This window comes from Desmodus rotundus, chromosome 3 (assembly GCF_022682495.2).
Source record: "Desmodus rotundus isolate HL8 chromosome 3, HLdesRot8A.1, whole genome shotgun sequence".
Classification (NCBI taxonomy): Eukaryota; Metazoa; Chordata; class Mammalia; order Chiroptera; family Phyllostomidae; genus Desmodus; species Desmodus rotundus.
In genome coordinates this window covers 21,855,212-21,861,553 of record NC_071389.1, presented here as the reverse complement: position 1 = coordinate 21,861,553, position 6,342 = coordinate 21,855,212, and positions in this window count along the sequence as shown.

The following is a 6,342-nucleotide window of genomic DNA, read 5'->3' as shown; positions in this document are numbered from 1 at the left end:
CCATATGCTGGATGACTCACACGTTGGTGTCTCCAGCCTAGACCTCTCCCTTGAGTTCCACTGTGAATGTCCAACTTGGAACTCAACACTTCCACTTGGACATCTAATAGACATTTCTATCTAAATCTCCCCAAGAGGGAACTTCTGATCTCCTGCCCCACCTAACCCAAATCCACTCCTCCCCAAGTTTTTCACATCTCAGTAAATGACACCGTTGTTTGCCAGACTACTGAGGCTAAAAATGTGTCCCCTCTCTTGAGTCTTCTCCTCTTCTCACAACCACATGGAACCAACAAGTGTTGTCGCTGGCCTCCAAACCAAATCTCTATTTTGGCCACTTCTTTCCATCTTCACTGCTACCATTCTAGGCCAAGTTAGTTCCTGTCTGGGCCACATTAGTTTTTGCCTGGGCCAATGTCTTCTAACATTGGTTTTCTCTCTTATTCCTAGAGAGTCCTTTCTCCACAGAGCAGTGTATCATGATCTATTGCTGTGTGACGAGTCACCCCCAGCCTAAGTGGCAATAAAACAGTAATAAGCATTTTGTTTGCTCACAATTCTGTGAGTCAGCAATCTGGGCCAGGCTTACCTGGATGATGTTTCTGCAGGGCTCACCTGAGGTCACTCAACCTGCTGCATGCAGTCAGCTGATAGCTCAGTTGGGGAGGGTCGGTCCAGGGACTCTCTGCTGGGACAGCTTGTCTCTGCTCTACTTGGTCTCGTTCTCCAGCAGGTTAGACTGGGTTTCTTCACATGGCAGGGTGATTTGTGCCCAGGTCTTAATTTATAAAGGTGACTGGGTGACAAAATGGAAAGAAAAATGTGATGTTACTCACATTACCCCTGGAAACGAGAGCCATAGCACTTGGTGCAGGACCCTGGGGGAGCACCTGCGTCACACAGGAGGCAGAAGGAAGTGATGGGAAGACAGCCCTTTATTGGGATTTCTGTGGGAAGCAAGGCAGGGCAGGTAAACAGTTTAGGACTGGATAGTCTGAATAATCCTGACGGGCTTTGAGGCACACAGACTGTCCCAGTTGTCTGGTACTTGGCATTGGTTGATTTTGGGCAGGGCAAATATCGGCCTGGTGTGAGGAGTTAGGTAAGAGAAGTGGTTGGACTCTGGGCTCAGGATTGGTTGGTTTGCATATGAAAGGCAGACTCACCAGACAAGTTGTTTATGGTCTCTAGGAATTAGCTAGCCCTGGGGCTGGGAGAGGCCTCCTCTCTTCTCAGCCTGCAAGGCCCCCCAGTGATGCACAAACATCATAAAATATAGAAAATTTAAAAATACGACTACTACACAAAGTAGCAAGAGGGTAAGTGTGGAAGCTGTAAGTTTGGAAGTGTTGTTATTGAGGTCTAGCTTTGGAACTTCCAAATATCACTTCCACTGCATTCTGTTAATCAGAGTAGGCCCTGAGACCTGCTCAGGTTCAAGTGGGTGGAGAAAGAGATTGCCCTCCTGATGGGGGAGTGACACTATCACCCAGCAAGGGGATGTGCACACAGGGATTAGAGGAAGTAGTAGCCCTATTTCACAACCTGTGTTATAAGCAGGCAGAGAGATGTTTTAAAAGTAGGAATCAGTGGGTATCACTCTCCTTGTAAAACCATCTGATGGCTTCCTTCCCACTGCTATTGAAAGAAAACCCATGACCTCCCAGCCCTTTGTGATCTGGCCCCTGCTGACCTCTTTATTCCTCACTCCTGCCCTTGGTTCACTGTGCTCTGGCCACACTGGCCTTCTCCCTGTTTTTTGGATGCTTGTAGCTAACCTCAGCCTCAGGATCTTTCCATCTCTCTAGAGTGCTCTTCTACAGAACTTGGCAATTTTGGATCCTTCATCCATCTTTTAGGTCTCGGCTGAAGAGCAAGTAACCAGAAAAACCTTCCTTAACCTGCTAACCAAAATTATCTTTCCCTACCTTTACCACTAAAGTCACTCTCTAACACATTGCCCTGTATTATTTTCTTAATTATGCTTATTTTTAATCACACAGTACTAGCTATGGGCCAGACACAATTCTCTGCTCTTTATATATATTCACTCATTACATCCTCACAACCACCTAATGAGGCAGATACTATTAATATCCTCATTTCACAGACGAGGAAACTGAGGCATGGAAAAATTAAGCGACTTGCCCAAGCTGATACATCTTTGTCGTGTTAACTTCTGTTTGTGTCTTTATTTTATTATTATTTTTTTCACCCCGCCATAACATAAGTTTCACAGGAGTAAGACATTAGCTTTCTGATTCAGAGTTTAGAATAGTGTCTACCACGTAGCTGATGTTCCATAAATATTTGTTGAATGAATAAATAAACCTTCCAGTCCAATTTGTTGCCAAATCTGTCTACAGGAATAATGTTTACTTCCTAAACATTTATTAATTTCAGCCACCTTTCCCTATCTATCCTTCTCCCACATAAGTAAAGACAACTCCTACCTGGTCCTGTGCCATCCTCTTTAGACTCAATCTCACTTCTTTCAACCCATGGCAGAACGAGAAAGCTGAAATAAAGAGTTAGGCCACGTTCTTCTGCTTAAAAATCTTTCACAGCCTCCAATTATCATCACAACAAACTGCAAACTCCTCAGAATGACCTAACTCTCTGCTACTTCCCGACCTTGCAGGATCTTCCCCACATCCATGCTGTTGTCTGAGGCGCCTTTCCTCCCTTTCTCTATGCGGACTCCTATTCCTCTCTGGGAACCCAGTTTAAGTGACCCCTGTTCATATTTATAGGCACATAGTGTGTGATACACTCTTCCACACCATAGATACTCGTTTATTCGTCCATCCATCCATCCTCTACTGAACACAACTTTCAGAAGCTCAGTCTGCGGGGTAAATAGTTGTAGCAATTTTTTTCAGTACACCTATTCATCTGCATGTTTGTCTTTTCTTTTACGTTGAAAGCCTCATTTGGTTTTATATTCCTAACACCTAGCTTAATAAATATTTGCTGAATAAATGAAGATACTTATGAAACAAACCAGCACAGCCTATTGAGAGAAAACCTGAAGCTGACTTAACTCAGGGTGGGAAGATCAGGGAAGGCTTCCTGGGAGAGGTGATGTCTGAGTTGAGATTTCCCTAATTCTTGCCTTGCTCTTTCAGACTGTGAACTTCTTAAGGGCAGGGATTCTACATCACTTGTATTTCTATGTGGGCTAGTGTATAACATAGTGCTCGGTAAATATTAATCCACTTGAGAATTTTTTTCACTTTTTAAAATTGTGGTAAAATACATGTAACATAACACTTACTAAATTTGAACCACGAGGCTGATTAGTTGCATGCTCACTCCTTCCCCCCTATTGCCTTCCTCCCTTGTGTTAACTGTGTAGGCATCTGTCTCCCTTCCTAGATTACCAGCTCCTTTGAGGCCAGAGAGTGTACCTTCAGCATGTTTGTATTCCCCACAGTGCCTGCCACGTCACAGGCAGGCATCAATAGAGTTGTTAAATAAATAAATAAATAGCTGTGCCGAACAATTTATCCTAATTAACTCTTCGGAAGTAGTTTCCTCAGGATGGATTCAGTATGTAGTTTCTGCCGTTTTCTAAAAGGCTTAGCCTTTACGTACACCAAATTCTGGTCATTCTAGGTTCTACACCACTGATCTCCATAAACCGCCCGTGCAGGTGTCTCCATCCTGAACTGAAATGGGTGGCTCGGGTCTGCAACCACGAGCCCTCCTTGCTTCCCAGTTTGATTCTTGGGCATGAGGTTTGGTCTCTTGACTCCTGGAGGTAATATTGTGTTGTGATTGAGATAAGATTTTGTGATGGTTGCAGGCAAGGAACCCAGGACAACCTGAGGGTGGTTAAGAATTTCTTGCTGGGGACTTTGGCTCCAAATCCAGTGTGGTGCATAAGTCAGCTAGCCTTGGCCATGAGGGGCCACCTTTGCCATAGCTATGCTGGCACCAGTGCTCTAAAACCTTTGGTCTGCTTCATCTTCTTCCAACCTAAAGCTTGGACCTCAAACTCAGCTGTTAACATTTCTCTGGGAGGAAAGAGTTGTCTAATGCTCTGTGGCCAATGAGTGGAACCAGGACTGAGAGAGGTTTTGTCTTAATGCTTAGAGCTGAGCTGGCCTAAATCATTGACCAAGGGACATCTCCTTTGAGTGCCTCTTACCTAATCTCATAGGAGAGAAGAGAGCATCAATAAAATGGCCACACACATTTTTGCTTGACCCCTTCTGTGGCTCAAAATGCTGACTCTGAGTTTGAGCCCTGCAGAGAGTCACCCCTCCTCCAAGAGGAAGGGAACCAGGTGGATGGGAAGTACAGGCTCTTTGATCTCCTCTTAAAAACTTGCATCTCCCTTCCTATGCCTCCAGGCTGTGGGCCCAATTCAGTTCCAGGGAAGGGGAAATTTAAAGAGATCTCATTTAGGATTTAGCATCTCAATGGCTCAGCCCAATCTTGGAGAGAAGCCCTCTGCTTAATCCTGAAACCAAAGCATTCCTGGTATGTGGGGCATGTCCCTCCCTCCCCACCTTATGTTTTGGTCTTGTATTCCAGTCATGGGGACCACACTTGGCTCAGACCATCCTTGTGGGTTTGGAACACTCTGTCTCTGAGCCCAGGGCCTTGGGACCTTAAGCTTCCTTACTCCCTGCCGGATTCTTTGCATCTGCCTTTAAACTCATGTGTTGAAACACTTATTGTCTCCTAAACCTTCTTGTGGCTGAACTCGCTTTGACAACTAACTGTTTATCTGTTGAGTACTTGTTAGCCCTTCTCTAGATCCTGGGGCACCACCGGCACGAGCTGACATTTTGGTTAACTTCAGCTGGGCTCACCTTCTAGCCCTGGCTTCATCCCAGCTGGTGTGCTGGGTCTTCAGGCTCCAGCCTCTCCTGGTCCCACTCAAACCTATGCCCCTGAGTTTGCAGCTCCTCTGCTCATCGGTCTTGCCTAAAGTCTAAGTCTAGACACGACTGCTTCACTCCTGATCATTGTTCTATTTAGTGTCACCCAGATAGCAGCTTAAAATAATGAAAAGCTTTGTTTTTAAGCATTATTGATTTAGTATCAGTCATTAATCCCCAAAGAGAAAATATCTTAGTGAACTCAGACTAGACCATAATAGGAGAAGATAGTAATGGCCCCATGTTAAATAGAATAAAATATGATTGCCTTCTGTTAGTTCAAATTTATGTTTAAATAACCTCACTGGGTTTTTAGAAAATATGGATGTATCTGCTCTCGCCATTGTAGTTTTGAAGACCAACAAGTATGTGTTGAGGACTGGGTTGACGAGTACAAATAGTGTTTAAGACAGGATTTATTTCATTTGTTTGTGTATTCATTCATTAGTTCATTCGTGCATGCGTTTATGTGTTTGTTTATTCTAGAAAATACCCCTTGAGTGCCCAGCACACACTAGACGCAGAGCTAGGTGTTGTAGATTCAGAGGCAAATAAACAGCAGTTCCAGCTTCAAGGAATAGCTGTTCTAGAAAATGAGGGAGATTATTACAATGCAACAAGTATGGAAGGCAGCCTTTCAGGGGTCCTCAGTGGTCCCTGCCTCATGGTTTTCAGGCCTTGGTGTGTTCCTCTCCCCTGGTGCGTGGGCTGCACCTAGGGAATCACTGTTAATAACTACAGGAAAAGTAATGGGATGTCACTTCTGTGATTAAGTTACAAACAGGCTCTGGCTTCCGTCTTTAGCTGTTCTCTCTCACTCTCTTGCTCATTGCTCTGAGGGAAGCCTGCTGCCATGGTCTGGGCATACTTCTGGCCATAGGCCGCTGAGGACCTGAGGCCTGCCAATGGCCACAGTAATGAGCTTAGAAGTGGATCTTCTGAGGCCTACCAGCAGCCCTGAAAGTGAACCTGCAAGTGGATCCCACCCCTCTTGATTGTAGCACCCTGTGGTACTTTGAGCCTGATGTACTAAGCTGAGGCACATCCAGATTCTTGATGCCCAGAAACTATGAGATAATGAGTGTTTGCCTTTTTTAAAATCATTTTTTATTTTTTCAATTACAGTTGACATGTTATATTAGTTTCAGGTGCACACCCCAGTGATTAGGCATTACATAACTTACTAAGTGATTATATTGATAAATCTCAGACCCATGTGATACCGTAGTTATTAGAATATTATTGAATATATTCCCTATGCTGTACTTTATACCCCCATGACTATTCTGTAACTACCAATTTGTACTTCTTAATCCCTTCATCTTTTGTACCATCCCCTTAACCGCCTCCCCTCTGGCATCCATCAAAATGTTCTCTGTATCTATGAGTCTGTTTCTGTTCTGCTTATTCATTTTTTGTTGTTTTTTATATTTAATTGTTCATAGGTATG